General features: G+C 34.6%; 1 pseudogene; it reads left to right on the top strand.

The window, feature by feature from the left end:
- The first annotated feature begins 15,725 nt into the window (after nt 1-15,725).
- On the top strand, nt 15,726-19,028 carry LOC132312902 (cytochrome P450 89A2-like; annotated as a pseudogene).
- Nucleotides 19,029-19,675: the final 647 nt, after the last annotated feature.

Raw genomic sequence — 19,675 nt, 5'->3', positions numbered from 1 at the left:
AAGTAACACATGAATGTAAAGTTAATTTTAAATGACACAAGGCAGGGCTGAATAAATGAATAAAAAAAGCATATTGATGGGATTATGAGTTAGGGGTAGGAAACCTTTGACATAGGGGGTCTGCAATCAGGATCTTGTTGTAGACACAAAGAGGCAGCTCGAGCTATTGCCTGTAGTTCATGGGACAAGTTGTGGAGTTGGCCAGAGGCTGCAGCTGGGTCCCGCTATTGGGGTTGTTGTGCACGGGGATCGTGTTTCGGGATAGTTGCATTTTATACATTGTTATTTGATGTACATTTATGTGGCTAGGTGTTTAAGCATGAGTGGGAGATCAAAGAAAGCTGGTTCAGATCCTTTAAGATGATGATTCATGTCAACAATTTTGTTTGGATTCTTATTTCTGGACGAAAAAAAGGCCCAGGCCCATAGATACAAGCAACAAAAACTCGTTTGTTATAGATCGTGTGGGCTTGGGTTTTAGGCCTAAGATTGGGCCGAGTCACTTGCATTTGTATGATTATTAATAGTGAGACGCCAGTGAGTGAATCTCACACACAGATGCATGTGCTTCGGTTCATAATTTCGGTTGAAATGAAAAAGCAAACAACCATTTTGGCCTACTCTGCCAAACATCAAACGTTGGACCCACTCTATTAATTAAGTGAAAAGGCAAACATAGTTCATTGGTTTTTCAAGCCTCATTAGTTGTAGGACGGGGATAATAAAAATTTCATTTGGGCATATGAAGGTAAAATTGAATATATTTAATCCAACCCCAAGTTTGAATGACAAGCATGAAGAAGTGTGTGTTGTGGAGAAGTGTCTTGACAATGAATTTGATAAAGCTAAGTCTGTGCTTGAAAGTGGAAGTTCCAAAAGTTCATTTTCCAAAAAGATTTCAAAGAATGTTGTTTTGAAACCAAAATTTGAATGGGCATGGAAGCCCAAAAGTTGCATTAACAAAAGACAATTAATCTCTTTTGATTCAAATCCAACAAGTTCTTTAGAGAACCATTTGTTGGGTAGGATTCAAAATGTCATTCACCCCGTCAAGGAGGGGATGCCAAATAAGATTTTTGATTCAGGCTAAAAGAGTCCAACGTCTTGCTAGAGACGTTAAAGACTAATGCATTCTGTAAGGTTTGACAACCCTATTCCTCCCTCATTTCTATTTTACATGTTCTTGCGTCGTCTAGATATGAATTGAATTGAAAAATCTGGCTTGAGAGCCATTTTCTGCATTTTGAGTACTGCCAAGGACATTTTGATCGATCAAACTTAAGTTCCTAAATTTCTGTTTATCACTAATATTGACACAAATTACAAAATGTCCCTCTAAAATTCTTTATTTATTTATTTTTACTCTTATTCTTTAACAAATATTTGTGATTCCTTCAAAACAACAAATGTACCGATTTTCTCTTCAAAATTTTTATATTATTCTTCACTGGAAGAAGTCAGAAAAATTGCCCTAGAGTAGTGGTGATCGATCGCTGAAGATCCACGATCGATCGCAGGCCATGCGATTCATCGTAGTTACCTCAACAATGGATAAGACTGTCACCTCATCATTCGTTTCAAGTGGCGATCGATCGCAGAAATTGACGATCCATCGCAGTGCCACGTCAGCGCTAGCTAAAAGGATAAGGTTGTAAGTTGTCAAGATAAGGATGCCACATCATCAGCGATCGATCGTTGAGGTTGGCGATCGATCGCAGAAGTTGGGGATCGATCGCCAGGCAGTGATTTGTTTAATTCCTGAGCTCACTCGACCTCCACCTACCAAAGGGGCTACGAGATTAGACCAATTAGAAGGCCATTTTTTGACTTGTTCACCGCACAAATGAGCTTGTTTTTAAATCAAATTGAACCATTTTGTTGAGGTTCAACAATTTGTTCTACAACTTTTAATTAGTTTTTAGAAAAAGCAATTTTTAAACATAGTTTCTTTTTCTAAAGATTAGGGTTATTGAGTAAGAAAAGAAGCAATAAAAGAGAAAGAAGATGGAGCTTAACTTGAAGATAACCCTTGAGTGTTTCATTTCTACATCCATGAGTGGTAAATCATCCTCTTGCTTGGATTGTAGTAGGATAGAACTTATTCGTGGCCCTGACCCACTTCCATTTTTCAGGTGTTCGTCAGTTTCAGGCGTAGAGATTGTTCGTGCTGAGCAGAGATAGCCACTCATTCTTTCGACGACGTAGGATCTCTCTTCATGATTTAGTTCTGGATTTCTTTTAGTTTTCCGTTTCAGTTTGGGATATTATTAGGGGTCTTTTATAATTTTCAAAAATAATATTTTATTTTCTGAATGATGAATCAAACAGATCACAGTTAAAAAAATTAATTTCAACAACTCAATTTCACAATTCCTAAATTTATAATAAGAACAACAAATACTTTCAACATATATGTGGGAAGATTTGCATATTCCATCACCTACTTCTTGTAACAGCATACAATACAAAAGTTAGAGAGATCAAATTATTATTATCATGACTTTTTAAAACATGTATCATGTATGAATTGCATATAACATCAACATATTTTTCTAACACGTTAAAAAAATTAACTTCCACAACTCTAAAATCTATATAATTAGTCAATTATTTCAAAACACTAAAACCTCAAATAAATTTATATTTGGATACTGAACTGTACCGATACGTAATTATCACTCATTTATGGCTTAAACAAGTTTTACAGCAGTGGTATCCAAATTTTGATACAGTGGTTACTAATTGTAGGTTCAAAGAGAATGTTATTGATAAATGCATATACATCAAATTTAGTGAAAGTCATTTTTTGTTTTCTTTGTCCTATATGTTGATGATTTTTTGCAAGGTAGCAATAACATTCATGTGATACATGATATTAAGAATTTTATGTAAAGTTTTGACATGAAGGACATATGTATGCAAAGTATGTCCTTGGCATTAGGATCCATAGAGATCATCATCTGAGCTATTAGTATCAGTTTCAACACAATCAATATCACCTTCTGCCATATAATCTTGATTCTCTATCCTAAAATCATACACATCATCTTTCTCCACATCATTAACCTTTTCCTCATTGTTTTCATCATCCAGTTCCTCATCATTTTCATCACTTAGTCCCTCACTATTTTTATCATCCACTTCATGATCCATATCCTCATAAGGCTCATCCATATCAGGATCTAAATCAACTGATATATTTAAGGGTTCAACTTCTTCTACCCGGTTTTTGTTTTACTTTGATTCCTTTTTTGGTGAAAACTTGCTAACTTCTGGAGGAACAAGATTTTGTATGATTAGTTTCAAAACTTTGCTGGATATTAGATGACTTAGAATTTGATTTTTTTTTTTCTTGGTTGGACACGATTAGGACATGGCATTGACATAGTTGGAACATGAAACTAACACATTTGGGATACTTTTAGGACATGGTGTGGTAGTTTTACAATATATATTTTAAAAAGGATATCTAATGCATTTTAAAAACAAATTATTGGTTAATTAGAAAAAAAAAAATTTAAAACTTTTAGAAAACGAAAACACCCATTCTAAGCTTCAAATTAGTGATTACATTCATGATAATGTTTGGTAATCCACCAATATTATTAAATCCGCCGGCAGTAACCGCTGTGCCGGTGTATCAGCCACCAGTGAATAATAATCAAAATGTACAACGCCCACATGTGCAGCCGATTCCTCCGATGAGAGATCATCAAGAGGTGGTGGAAAACCAAAACCAAGGTAAGACTAATCTATTGATACCTCCGACGGCTGCCGAGGGCATGTAAATGCAAATCCACAACGAGAGGAGGTTAATCCATTTGTTTAGAAATCACCATAAAAAGCTAACCAGCAACAAATACATGCCTCCTTGGTCATATCCAACACACAAGTTGAAAATAATAATAATAATAATAATGAAAAAATCATTCTAAACATACGAGGATACTTTCAGAACTTCAGTGCTGAAACAAAATTAAAGAGACAGCTGAATGAGGGCTATTTCAGTTGACCGAAATAGAGTTTTGGATAACTGAACTGGGCAAAAATTTCACAAAAAAGCTAAAATTGAGGGAAGGAAGTTTCGGTAGACCGAAATAAGCCATCGGTTGACCGAACTGGGTCCAAACAGTGAAAAAGGCTACTGGAACAAGTGTTTTACTGTGCAATGAAGTTCCCAAAAGTTATCGATCGACCAAACTAGCGTTGCAGACGACCGAAATGACTCGAAATGGTGCTGAAGGACCTGTTTTGAACAAGAAATGTTGAGACTTCACTCAAGCCTCAAACCCCAACACGAAATTGGTCCAAAAACAAGATTTTAAGCTATGTAAGCATGCCAACAAGTATACTTTAAGTATTGAAGTCAGTTACTATGGCCCATGGCACGAATTCGGACTTTGCTTCGATCAAATAATGAGTAACATGCAATGTGGTATGTGGGGTTCGTAAATTGAGCAAGCAAGCTATGACAACATTGCAGGTTCGCTCGCCGGGGATGCAATGAGAAGCAATGTAGAGGACAAAGCGATGGTGAGCTTCAGAGAAGCGATTGGAGTGACCGAGGGCGTGAATTATGGTGCTGAAATTGAGAGAGTCCGGGCAGTAGCCGCGGAGGCAAAGATGGTCAAGAAGGCGAATGGCTTCGTCGACATCGCTCGACCTTCTACTTTGGAAGGAGAGGAAGAACGGTTATTAAGAGTCACTGTGATATTTCTAAAAGATGGTAATCTCAATTAAGTCCTAAAAGCATGGGCATCCGGATGTGTCTGTACACGCACACAAAGCAATGACAATGTGAGTTGAATGTGTAACTAGCCTTCTTTCATCAATTAGATACATGTTTTATGCTTTGTTTGGTTAGAAAGAAGGAATGAGGAACAATGGAGGAAAAGACGGATGAAAAATGCTTCCATTGGATGGAAGGAAGGGATGTGATACCCTTGGATTTATGAATGCGGGTTGGCCAGGCCCACGCTCGAATACTCGGGGATATCAAAGACAAATCGGTAATAAACGAACACAGAGTACAAAAGAATAAATATAAATAAATCATTTGTTGAAAGAAAACTAAAATAACAATCCAATAACTCATCAGAATAAATTCTTATTAATAATAAAAACATTATGATAAAATTAATCCTCCATTAATATAACTCGGGAATTCATACTGTGTGGACCCCTAGAAAAAATTCAAAATAGAACAAGTGACAGCAATAACTGTCTACATTAGAAAATTGAAATGTAAAAGAAACTCCTATGTAGACTTCGGAAGAGTGAAGTAGACAGATCTCTTCTCAGCACGAATAACCTTTACTTTTGATGAACACCTGAAAAATAATGGTGGGTCAGGCCCACAAACAAGTTCTACTCTACTACAGTCCAAGTAGAGATTCGATACACGTATATATCCTAATCAATCCAATAATAACTAATAGTCCGCATATATATATACACACTAAATGAACCTCACTAGACTATCGGGTTGTCTCAATTTGAATAGTAGGCAACATGCAAAATGCACATATAGTGGGCATGAGTACTTAGACCTACCAGGGTAAGCAACTACACTATATCTAGATACACATCCCTGGCGATATACGCGCCCTAACCACTGATCCTGAGACTCAAGCTCATATCATGGCACCATACTTATATATATATAATCTAATAACCATCCTAATAGTATAAATTAATCCTCTATAAGTCATTCAACTTGTTCAGCTTACTTGACTTGAATATAAGTAGGACTTAACATTTTAGTTAATCCATTCCCTTATATAATAAATTAATCCTCCATAAGTCATTCAACTTGTTCAGCTGACCTGACTTGAATATAAGTAGGACTTAACATTTTAGTAAATCCATTCCCTTATATAAAATAGGTAAGACTTAACTGATAAGTTAATCTGTCCCTAGAATGCCACCGTCTCATACCGGTGCATTAAACCACACAATCCAACAATTGATGTAACAATTAAGGAAATATATCAAACATTCCAGAAATAACTATAATAATATGATATCAAGTTATCACATAATAGGAATGACTTATTATTTATTTAAGCTTCCTATATCATATGTCCTACACAAACTGAATCTTATACATAATGATATTTTATTATACCGTCAAATAAGCATTCTCCATATCCAATTCATCCTACATATTTAATCTCAATTGCTAAAACATTTTAAAAGATTAAATCCATTTGTTTGTTTAAAACATTCAAATAACAAGTATCATTATGACTGAGTCTATTTAAATTTATTTAAACCCAAACCTAGTTCCTATTTAATGTTCAGGAATCCTAGGCATGTTTCTACGTTCCATCATTCCACAGATATGAAAAATACATAATTTAAACATGTAAAATTTCACACCAGAAATCAAATCAAGCATTTATCAATTCATAACACAAGAACAGATATGAACCAATTTCATAAAACCTATATTCTAATCCAATTAAACATGCATAATTATTTAATTTTATGTGTTTAATAAATTCTGGAATTTCCTAGGCATGTACAGAAACACGAATCAAAGGGAAAGAGATAAAAGAGAAACTTGCCTTAAACTTTCGAATCGAAAGTTAAACTTCTTCTTCCTTGATCTTCTCTCTACAAGGTTTTTCTCCTCATTCCTTCCTTAATTTTCCTCATTCCCTCTCTAACTCTCTCTATCTGAAATATATCACGTGAATATTTCTAACCCCCTTTTACAACCTATAACAATATATTTATGGGTTAAATAAAATAACCCTAACCCTTTTCCCAATCCAAGTCGACCTAAAAAATAAAAATTAAAATATTAAAAAGGTAAGTAAAATATGTTAAGTATATAATTTATGTATATCTTTATTAAATAAATAAATTATACACATCCCATTATTTATTAATGGATTATCCAATAATACTTAAGTTACCATAATATTATAACGTAACTTAAAACATAACACGTATCAAATCTATGTATATTTTTATTATTTAAATATAAAACATATACATCAGATTAAATATTACTGCCCAAGTTACCATAAAAGTAATTAATAAATTACCCATTATTTATTAATGGATTATCCAATAATACCTAAGTTACCATAATATTATAAAGTAACTTAAAACATAACACGTATCAAATCTATGTATATTTTTATTATTTAAATATAAAACATATACATCAGATTAAATATTACTACCCAAGTTACCATAAAAGTAATTAATAAATTACTTTCCCTTTTATATATGTATATGATATATATATATATATATACACACACACACACACAACTATTCATGGGTAATAATCCATACCCATCCAAGTAGTCCATGAGACCCAATTGGTTGGCCCATTACTACTAACCATAACCATAAAAGAAAATAATAAAATAAAAGAAAACATTAAATTTACAATTAATCAAAATACCATTTAAGCACATAATCTAATTAAACAATTAACACATAGACAAATACAAATAACACATACACACATAATCAAATACTCAAGTAACACTTAATTCAATTCAACACATAAACAATTAGTCAAATAATCAATTAAATAATTAAAAATACAATTAAAACAAATAAATAAATACCGAGACTATCCTTTAAATATTAAGGGTATGACAAGGGAAGTAAGGGATGAAGCAAGAAGAAATGAAATATTCTTTGTGACTCACGTTTTTTCATCATTCCAAAATTATACGAAAGAGAGAAGGGAAAGAAATTCGTAATTATTATTTGTATATATAAGTTTGAAATTAACCTTTCAAAAAAAAATTGTATATAAAAATAATAATAATAACATATTCATGAAATAGTTAAAATAATATCAATTTGAGATTAAATGATCGTTATCCATCGATTATGGTGGTCCCATTACAAAGCGGAATTTAAATTCAGATTTTAACGTTTAATCACATGTTCGTATAAGTATTTTATAAGTACACCAAGAAATGATCAAAATGAGACTTGAAACCGACGTCGGTGGTTTTGCAACTTGCCGACCGATCTATCAAAAAGCCTAATTTGATATATACCGAGTATGGAAGAAGGTTAACATTTGCTCCTAAATCAAGGATAGCCCGATTAATGACATGGTCATCAATGACACAAGATGTAGTAGGTGAACCGGGGACCTTAAACTTTGGAAGAGTGTTATGTTGCAAAATAGAGCTCACTTGCTCGGTCAAGACCACTTTCCTAGGTGCTTGGCTTTTTGTTCTTTCTTTTTTCGGTGTAAAGATCTTTTAAAAACTTGGCATAAGCCGGAATTTGCTTGATTGCATCCAAAAGCAGAATGTTAACTTTTACTTGCCTAAACACATCCATGATTTCATTTGTCTTGACCTTTTGCTTGTCATTTGAAATTGATCCTTTTAATTTGAGAAATAAGCATGAGTATTGTTTTTTTATGGGGCAAGTTAAATATGTTCCTCTACACAACATCCATCAGAATATGAGAGAATAGGAAAGTACCATAAACAAATGAGTAATGTTCTAAAGAGAGCTCCCTCTTGAAAGCAACTTTTTTCAAATCGTCAAAGGATTTGAGAATAAAATCATAAACCCAAATCAGAGATTCGGATATTCATAGATTTGAGAAAAATTGTACTTGCAGCAGATATAACTAGGATCAATCCCAAACTGAAACCTGACTGGCCCTAATTTCATCTCTAATTGATGCTCAAACCTAATCAAAACTTTTCTTGTGAATTTATACATTTCAATCTAATGTTAAAATCTATGATCCTAACTCGTAGAAATTCCAAATCTCAAGTGGATTTGAAGAACACGGGTGAGGAAGATTTGGGGTGTTTAAGGACAAGTTTATCGACATTTGGGGTTCTTAAGTGATTGAAGAGAAGGGTTGGGATCAATTTGGAGTAGTTGGGATAGACAAGTGTGCTTCCGTGTGTAAATGCAATTGAAATGTGAGCAGCTAATTGGCTAGCAAATCTTGGAAGTTACGCAAACAAGGTCTATATTATGCTTATGTACAAGGTGAATCAATCAATGAAAATAAGGTAGTAGGTGCTGAAAAACGCTCCCACCTTTCTTTAACTTTCTCTCTTTACCCAGCCATCGTCTTCTTCCCTTTGTTCTTCCCTGTTCCCTTCTATGGGAGTGGCGAGGTGATAGCTGCCTCCCACGGCTGCAATGAACTCGGTGTGTTTCAATAAATATGCTTCGTGGGTGTGTTTTTACGCCCTTTTTGTTTTTGTTTGGTTAGATCTGCTCATATTTAGTTCGTTTTTGGCTCACATAGATGGATCTGTTGTTTTTTCTCCAGCTAGATCTTCAATCTAGGTTGGTTTTGGTTTTGGTTTTGTCCCACCTTTGGATTGACAAAAAAAAAAAAAGAGTAATTCAAAGCTCCTTTTCGCAGTGACGTAGTTCTTTCATCTCTTTTATATACGTAGTATATTTCTTTTTTTATATTCTTAATATTATCTTTATTTTTTGTTTAATTTTTTGGGGAAAATCAAGCAAAGGCCAAAGTGTAAGGTGTTCAATTAATAAACTTTGTTCATTCAAGGCTTCAAACAGACATTTACTTGTGTTTTGTGGTTCAAACAGTGTGTCTATACGTTGAGCATGAAGATTGATGAACATAGTCGTCTTTAGAGCATAAAGCTTGTGAGTACATAATTTATGTGATGGTTAGGGTTTGGCTCTAGTACGTGGAAAAGTGTCCTCTAAGTTATAAATGCACACTAGGTGGTACCTTGTGGGTTCAAAAACTCCTACTCATCGGCTCAAGATCCCTCTTGAGATTTTCCAATCCACTAGAGCTTCTCCTTAATGGTGGAGAGTAAACCTTCTCATGAAGCAAGCCTTGCTTCTTTTTCTTGCTAGGAGAACACCCTTCTCCTAAGCTTCTTTTGGGTCATACCAACCCTTACAAGTTTGCCATTTTGCAACAAAAAAAACAAAAAAAAATTATTCAACGATCGCAGGCCGGCCTGCAAGGAAAATTGAGCCCCACTTTTTTAGTTAGGGCGCTGTGCGCCCAAAAGGCCTTTGGCTCGCGAAAATTAGGCTTCTGCGAGCCCGCTGCACATGCTCTTAAAGACTTTATAAAACCTATATGTAACTTTCAACTGGTTGTATGATCATTAAAGACTTTATAAAACGCAAATCTAACTTTCAACTGGTTGTATGTTGGTTCTATATCAAAAATCATTATGCAGTAATAGAACCCACAACGAACAACAAAACATACAACCAAAACAACAAATAAGCCCCTGACAACAACACCAACCTTGATTAACATCATTAGCAGGTGGACTCCACCTTTGAATAATTTAATCAGGCTAAACTTTAGTGCATGTTTCCTTAAGGAATTTTTGAGAGAAGCATTGTTAGAGATCAAATAAAAGGATTACTTTTGCCTTTTTTAATCTAACAAACAGGTGTGAGAACATCAATTCAAAGATTCTGGCTCCCCGAGCTTGTCTTGTAGATACTAAATGCCAGGTTTGGATTAAATAATCATCTAAAAAAATTTGTCCAATATAATTTGGAGGGCAATTAGAACCTCAAAATTCAGCGGAGAAACGATAATCTTCAAGAGAGATCATTCTCATATAGACGAAATGAAGAGAGTAATTATTTGGTCCCCTAACTCATCAACTCAAACATAAATTCCCAAGCTAAAGGTGGCACTACTTGCTAATATGTAAACATAACTTGCCGTTAGATACGGTACATTCTGGCATAGAAATCTCCTAGGTAACTAAAATTACATGAGAGGTCTTCATGCACCACTCAATACTGTAAAATGCAGCATTAAGGTACTTCTTTTCTGGATTATTAGCTCAAATGGACTTCAACAACCTTGGGGAAGGCTTGGTTTGAGCCTTCCCCTTGGCTTTTCCAAGAGTGTTTGGATGGTTCCTCCACTCGGGATTGTAATGTGTGCCATACGGATTATTCCCTTGGTTGACAAATGTGGCATTCACTTGTTTATGGTTCTCATTTTGTACATGTCCATAGGGACAAAGGGTGCTGGACCTCTATCTCAGCATGCCTCTTTGATTATTTATAGAATAAAACATAAAAACAAACTCCTGTATGCAAGTACTTTACTTGCATTACAACTCTATCACAACTAGCTATAAATTCAAAATAAACTAATCCTATAGATAAACCAACTAACTACAAGTTTAAAATAAATTAATCCTAAAGATAAACATAAATATTTAACTTACATCAACTAAAAGATAAATACTAAAATTATAATCCATATCTATTAAATGATTCAAATGTTTCAATCCTTTGAATGTAGCTTCTGTAACATTTTCCATGTGTAAATTTATATCCAAATTGGTTGCCATGTTTTTGTTAATAAAAATAAATTAATGTATCATATACTATAGTATAATTTATTTAAATATTATTTGTAAATATAATATTTATTATAATAATCTATATATATATATTTATATAGTTTAATATCAAGAAAATAAAACTATAAAAGAACCTGATAAAGTCGAGGCTAGAATTTAATTCTATAGCCTTAAGACAGATACGCCCCGCTACGGTGCTAACGGACTCTTCGGCGTCTATCTCCCAGGATACAACGACTTTTCTTCCTTTGGTAGTAGCACTTCAAACCAATGGAATAGGCGAACCGGCTCGGTGTAGTACTCTCTGATGAACTCAGACTCGGAGACCAGGATTGAACCCTAACTCGGAAACCAAGGTTCGAACCCAATCCAAACCAGTTTAGGTTGACCCAAACCAGTGGCTAAACCGAACAAGAAGAATTAGAAGAAGAAATTCAGAAGAAGAGAAGAAGATTTCTGAATTTGGTGTGAAAAGAAATGAACCCAATGATGGGTATTTATAGGCTTGTTGGTGCCTATTCTCAATGGGTGCACCCATAGTCCGAATGGGTGCAACCATTGTTGACCAATCAGAATTAAAAATCTGTTGGTGGTTTTTAATTTGTAAAGGGTGCAACCCTTGGTTCAAAATTTAAAACTGAATCCTTTTAATTCTGATCCAGCCCAGCCCTTTAATTTCGTCCAGTCCAGCAAGCAAATAACCCAACTCGGCTATTAATTCAGCCCAGTAAACAGGCCCATTTTGATAAGTCCAGCAACAAAATAAAATTACCACACAGGCCCATCCTAACTTTGGATAAAAAGTTAAACCCATTTCACAATCAAGCCCCGCCCCGCCCCGCCCTAGCTCGGACCGGCCGGGCGGCGCGCGCGTGGTAGTTGGTTCGGATCCATGCTAGCCTAGGTCCTCCCTCTCTTAAAAACTTGGGTGCCCTTGGGCCCAAACCCAAATCCCATACTAGACATATATATACTCAAGGTTGCTTTGCTACTTTTTCGATGTGGGACAAGCATTTCCCACTTTATTCACACCCATTTAGGCTTTATAAATCACTTACTTTGGAGCCAATTTCTCATTCACCCGGAAACGGATTTGAGAAAATAAATATACCACGTTCATCTCCTCGCAGAGAGGAACGCGTTCATCAATAGATTCGCAAAAAATTCTTAGCGGAATCTTTTTAATAATCCTTCCAAAGTTTGCGTTTTCTAATGCCGTTTCCAACAGTTATTAATACAAAATTTACCAAAAAGGGTGTCAACAGATTTGGAGGGATGGGGAGAGAAAAGAAAAAACAGAGGATAGTGTGAGAGTGTGTTTATATGGGTTAAGTAGAGAGAAAAGAGAGGATAGGGAGTGATAGCTATCTCTCCCTATCCCTTATATGATTTCTCTCCCAATTTAGTCATTATCCTTTCTTTTCTTTTCTCTCCTATATCTTATCCAAACAAGAATAACTATCTTTTCTTTTCTTTTCTCTCATATCTATCCAAACACGAATAGAAATTATTACTATCCTTTCTTTTCTTTTATTTTCTCTCATAACTAATACTATCATTTCTTTTCTTTTCTCCCTTATTTATCCAAACACACCCTTAAACACGACTTCATAGGCACATGTCAAATCTCTCCTATTTATACAAGTTTTTATTTATTTATTTATTTAAAGGATACAATTTTAAATTTATTTATTTAAGGGCAAGAATGTTAGGAGTTAATTGTTAAAAGAGGGAGGGTGCAAGGTTCCAACACGTTCAACAACCCAATTATTCGAACAATATGACACTTGCTTCGTAACATTTTACTTAAATTCCCGACTAGACTTTGTAAATGGCCCAAAACATTTTCTCAAAAAAAAAAAAAAAGTGTTAGTTTTTCTTCTTCACCATTAAGAGTTTTATCAGATGAACTCTAGAATTTGGCTAACTAATTACCGTCTATGGCTTAGTTTGGTTTTAAGGGTTCGGATTATAGGAAAAGGAAAATTTTGTGAGAGTAATTTTTTATAATCACCTTTCTCACAAATTTTTTCTATAAAAAAACACACGAAAATTTTACTTTTTTGAAGGAAAAAAAAAATGAAATTTCAATTGTACCCCTCTTTTATGGTACGTTTCACACTCTACAAAACCACAAAATGATAATTTTTCATAATTTTCTTCAGAAAAATTCATGCTAGTCGAAGTCTCGAAGACATGGAAAATTAATTTTTGTTTCTTTCCTCTCACTTTCCTTTGTCAATTTCTATTTAACTAAATAGACCCTAAAGCACTTAAAAATAGTGCAGCAGAAAACAAATTGTAACACAAAGCTTATATATTTGTGTGTGTATTATCTAACAACATGAAAACCAAATTTTCAAAAAAAGAAAAAAATAAACATGAAAACCACAAACATTTACAAGTTCATATCAACTCCAGTTGAAACTTACAAAACTTGAGTATGAGATTGAGACTTACAAAACTTGAGTATGAGATTGAGATTGAGATTGAAAACATATAATATATATTTTTACAATTTATAAGTTCATCCACTGAAAATGTCATATACACGTGAAGTAGCCGGTTGAATTACGAACGCATATCATAAATATTTACAAATTCATATAAGATTCCATTAAAACTTGAGTATGAGATTGAGGTTGAAAAGATTATAATATATATTAACAATTTACAAATTTATCCACCGAAAAGGTCATGCTTTTTGTTGAAGTACGACACTTATCTCACAAACACTTCCGCAAAATGTAATAATAAGTCAAAGTTAATGAGGCTCATTTCATTTATTTAATAAACTTAAATATATTATTTTAGCATAAAACCACTTGTTACTTTCTCTTGTTGCAAATTAATCAAATCTGATGACAGTAGGATGAGGTTTGGTAAAACATCAACCAGTAGAAAGAGACAGCGTTGAAACCTCATTACCCTCTTGACAGTTGACACTCATCTGTTTTGATGACCCACTTAGATGATCTATTTTCAAACGGGTCTAGACTCTAGACTTAGTGGGATCCAAATTGAGATTTGAATAGTTGACTAGCCAATGAAAAGATTAACGTTGATAAAAAAAGACCAATCAAAGTTCACCACTATAATATCTTAGGCTCTATTTGGATAAGAATAGTATTAGTTACAAGGGAAAAAGAAAAAAATTAGTAATAATTTCTATTTATGTTTAAATGGATAGAAGAGACGAGAAAAGAAAAGAAATAATCGTATTCTTGTTTGGATATGACAAAGGGAAGAAAAAAAGAGAAAGAACTTGCTTTTAATCGTTGATGACATTTTCATGATTATGAAAATATTACTACACTATCATTTCTCTTCCTAATTTTTTTTTTTTTTTTTTTTTCCTAGTTAGTACTCAAATACATATGCCCGAGACTCGAACCTCTAACCTCTCTTTGATAAGTAAGGGCTTAATACTGTTAGGCGACTGGCCTGTTGGTTTCTCAACCTATCTTTTCATTTTTTGAGAGATAGAAAATGAGAGATCCCTCCCTATCTCTCTGTATCATTTCTTTTCTTTCATTTTTAACCAACCAAGCACACTCCTCACACCATCCTTTCTTTTCTTTTGTCTCTAATTTCTAACCAACCAAACACACTCCTCCAACTATTCTAAATTCATATCTCACAAACCGTACATTTAGAAATAAGGATTTCAAAAATATAAGATTTGTATAATAAAACTTCATAACCAGAGAAAAATAGGTAATTTACAAATTATTTTATTTTTAAAAAATAAAATACTCGCATATTTGCAATAAAATTTTCAGAATCATTCATTTACATATGGAACAGAATAAATAAAATATTTAGCCCCATCAGAGATCGATTTAATGAGATTTCATTTTGTGTCAAAACGTTAGGCAAGAGGATAGCAAGTTAAAAATTCTGTCTCGGTAGTACATGTATTTCTATTACTATGAAATTCATAAATGAAGTAATTAATGTTGGGGTTACCATTATCCTTTTTGTAGTGACGAATCTTGTATGTGTTCCTAAGAAAAGGAATTTGTCCATTTTTTGGGGTCTCAAAGGGGCGTGTTTTTATTCTTTTATAGACTCACTATTTAAAAAAAATTTAAAATAAATATTCAGTCTTTATTGGGGCTAATTTTTTTTTATATATTATGTTTCATATAAAAATAAATAATTTTGAAAATTTTCATACAAATAATTCGAGTATTTTATAAAAAATGAAATAAAATAAGATTGTTGCAGTAATTTTTAAATTGTTTATTTTTCTCTTATTATAAAATTTTGTTAAATAAATTTTATATTTTTGTAATCCTTAAGAGACATTTCTGTGTTCAGGAAAACAAAAGAAAAAAAAATGTTATATCCACCAGCTTGTGGGACTCATTAGTTGTGCAACAGTGTGGGTGCCCTTTCCTTTTATTTGAATTTTGGATTTCAAAGATATTGTCCCTATATTTGTACACACATAATCATTAAATACCACACACAAGTTGAAGATGATAATCATGGACACCTGGTTCATCATCGTCGTCTCGCTATGCATCTCAGCACTGATCAAATCTTTCTTCAATCTCCTCTTCTCTTCTTCTTCTTCTTCCAACAACAAAAAGAAGCTTCCGCCGGGACCCTCTATTTTTCCGATCATCGGAAACTTTCTATGGCTACGGAAGTCGTTTTCGGAGATCGAACCCGTCCTTAAAGATCTCCGGCAAAAGTATGGTCCCATCATCACTCTGTATATAGGGTCTGGGCCGGCCATCTTCGTCTGCAACCACTCGCTCGCCCACAAAGTCCTTGTCCAGAATGGCGCCGTCTTCTCCGACCGCCCCAAGGCGCTGGCCACCAGCAAGATCATCGGCAGCAACCAACACAATGTCAGCTCCGCCGCCTACGGCCCCACTTGGCGCACCCTCCGCCGCAACCTCACTTCCGAGATACTCCACCCTTCCCGCGTCAAGAGTTACTCGGCGGCGCGAAACTGGGTTCTCGCCATCCTTATTAACCGCCTCAACAAATCGCGGTCGGAATCGAAATCCGTGATAGTGGTGGATCATTTTCAGTACGCCATGTTCTGTCTTCTGGTCTTGATGTGCTTCGGCGACAAGCTTGAGGAAAAGCAAATCAAAGAAATTGAAAGAGTTGAGCGAGAGCTGTTACTGAGTTTTGACCGATTTAACATACTCAATTTCTGGCCGACCATCGGGAAAATTTTGTTCCGGAATCGGTGGAAAGAACTGATACGGCTGCGACAAAATCAGGAAGCTGTATTGATCCCTCTGATCAGAGCCCGGTCAGTAGAAGTTGCTCTCAAGAAACAACAACGGAAAGAAGAGTACGGTGGTGGTGTGGTGGCGTACGTCGACACTTTGATGGATCTGGAGTTGCCGGAGGAGAAGAGAAAGCTTAACAACAACGAGATGGTGAGTCTGTGCGGGGAATTTCTCAAAGCGGGCACTGACATGACGTCGACGGCGTTGCAGTGGATCATGGCTAGCTTGGTGAAGTACCCGGATGTTCAGGCCAAGCTTTATGAACAGGTCACCAGAGTCGTGGGACCACCGCCACCGCCGCCAGCATCGGATGAGGAGGTGGGGTTGATAGTGATAAACGAGGAGGATTTGCAGAAGATGCCATACTTGAAAGCGGTGGTGTTGGAAGGACTGAGGCGTCACCGCCGGCGCACTTCTTATTGCCTCACTCGGTGACGGAGGAGACTGAGTTAGAAGGGTTCGTGGTGCCGAAGAATGCCACCATCAATGTCATGGTGGCCGAGATGGGGTGGGACTCTAAAGTATGGGATGACCCCATGGAGTTCAAACCAGAGAGATTCTTGACTTCTACTACTGTTAATGGGAATGGCGGTGGTGCTGATAAAGAGGCGGTGGTCGGAGGAGAAGCTGGTGATTTTGACATAACTGGGAGCAGAGAAATCAAGATGATGCCATTTGGAGCGGGAAGGAGGATTTGCCCCGCGTTGGGTTTGGCTTTGCTTCATTTGGAGTATTTTGTTGCTAATTTGATTTGGTATTTCAAATGGACGGTTGGTGGTGATGGTGATGTTGATCTATCAGAGAAGCAAGAGTTCAGTTTTGTGATGAAGAATCCGTTACGGGTCCAACTCTCCCCAAGGACGGAACAATATTAATAGGGGTTTGTAAATAGTTCCTCAATTCAGTTCTAACCGATTCGATTTGCGTGATTAGGTTCGATTTGATGATCATATTAATTTTTAAATTTTATGGCTCAATGATGGTTTAAAAAAATAACAATTTTACTATTCGTGATTCCGTTAATAGATTAGGATTTTTATTTTGTTTTATTTGGATATTTTATACTACTATTTGGTACTGTAATATTATTAAAAATATTATAATATTATTAAAAGTATATTGTAATATTATTAAAAAATGTTTATATTTGTTATTGTAATATTATTAAAAAAATATTAATGATTTATATTTGGATAATAGTAGTTATTATTATAAATTAAAAAAAATATTGATTGTCTCTTAATTTAATTTTGTGTGATATGTCGTATCCAACTTGTCTTTCTTCGTCTGGAGTAGTTCCATGTATAAGGGGCTTATTACTATTAGTATGCCATATATATATATAATATATACAAATCATGTGTCAGTGTAAAATTATGATTTACCCAACAAACAAAAACAAAAAATGGAAACTTGTAAGTCAATGTAAGCATGGATACGAGCTTTAATTGAAATTTGTCTTTCAATCTCATGTTTTTTCTGTATAATTTTGCATAAATATATGTATACGATTCATATCAAGCAGTTGACTCACTTTTTTTTTGTTTTTTTAAGTTAATAGTAAGCTTGTAGTTGACTCACTTGTCTATACCATAAGATAGACTTTTGAATCATAATTTAATGATGGATGACAAAGGATTTGGATTTGGAGATCAACTAGTGATGTGGTAAACCTAACCCTATGTGTATTGACTATTGATCTCAACCTTCTTGTTGTAATAAACTCCGTCGTATGTTAATTGATCTCAACTTTTCTCTCGGCTTCACTCACTAGCTTTTCCATCCCTTCATTCAAAAGAAATATTTTTTTAAAAATAATAATAATGCATATCAATGTCATGCCTAGGATTGTAATATTGTTTTAATCCATTTTAAGATATATACTTTGATCTAGCAATCACATCCATACAGCTCTCATCCATATATGGCTTATCTCTTAAGAGTGGTTTTGTGCATGCTTCTTTTAAACCAAGCCACAATTACCTTGATAGTAGTTTAAGCATGCTAGTGTAGAGAATCTGCAACTCACTGTTCTTGGTCATGAAAATTTTAATCTTATTTTAATTATATTATTTTGGTGGTGTTTAGAGACACCTTCTCCAGCATGGTAGAATCATTAAAGATACAGAGGGTGCCGGTGAGGTTTAAGTCATCTCGTTAGTGTATTAGCTTAAAATGGTGTTGTACTATTTTTGGCACATCAAGCTTTACATTTTGCTAATATATTCTACTTCTACATCAACGCAGCTTTATTACAAGCCGTGTCAGTCCTTGCTACTGCTAACCATGAAATCACAATTTGAAGTTTGGTCTTGCTAGAGAGAATATGACCTCATCAACCGGCAAGAACCAGATCCTCTCCCGTACTAATTTTTGTGTTGTATTTGTTGCGCAAATGAAATATTTTTTTCTTCCGGAATGCAACATCATTACTTCAAAGTACAGGTGTAAATTGTAACATTAGCATATTTTATTCTTCACTCTCCAAAATTCTCGTTTATGTGCCTTGCTCTTCAATTCAGCTTCTTTGAACTTTTATCCTTCTTTATTGCTCCCTTAAACACGACTACATAAGCACGTGCTTTGTTCTTCATTCACATCTGGTCAAATCTCTCCTATTAATACAAATTTTTATTTATTTATTTATTTAAAGGCAAGAATATTAGGGATTAGTTGTTAAAAGAGGGAGGTGCAATGTTTGAACACATTCTCCCAAATACGGAGAATAACTTAACGACATGATACTTGCTTTGTATTAGTTAACCATCAATTTTTTTCTCTCACCATCAATTCTTCTAGAACTTAAAGACTATATCATTTGAGAAGAGACTCGAGAGGATCAAAGAAGCTTAGCTTTCTCACGTAACATCTTAGAAATTTATATAGACATTGTAAAAAATCAAATCACATCTTATAGGGCAAAAAATCTGATCACTATTCTAATAGGTAAAAATGAATTTGTTAGATGAACTCTAGAATTTGGGTAACTCACTACCAGAAAAAGAATTTTTTACCACGGTGGAAAACACTTTCAACCATGGTTTTGAACCGTGGTAGAAACAGCCGTGG

This window comes from Cornus florida, unplaced genomic scaffold, assembly GCF_030987335.1.
Source record: "Cornus florida cultivar Cherokee Brave unplaced genomic scaffold, ASM3098733v1 CherokeeBrave_3.0.0_Hap2_Chr06, whole genome shotgun sequence".
Classification (NCBI taxonomy): Eukaryota; Viridiplantae; Streptophyta; class Magnoliopsida; order Cornales; family Cornaceae; genus Cornus; species Cornus florida.
This window is presented reverse-complemented; position numbering and strand designations above follow the sequence as displayed.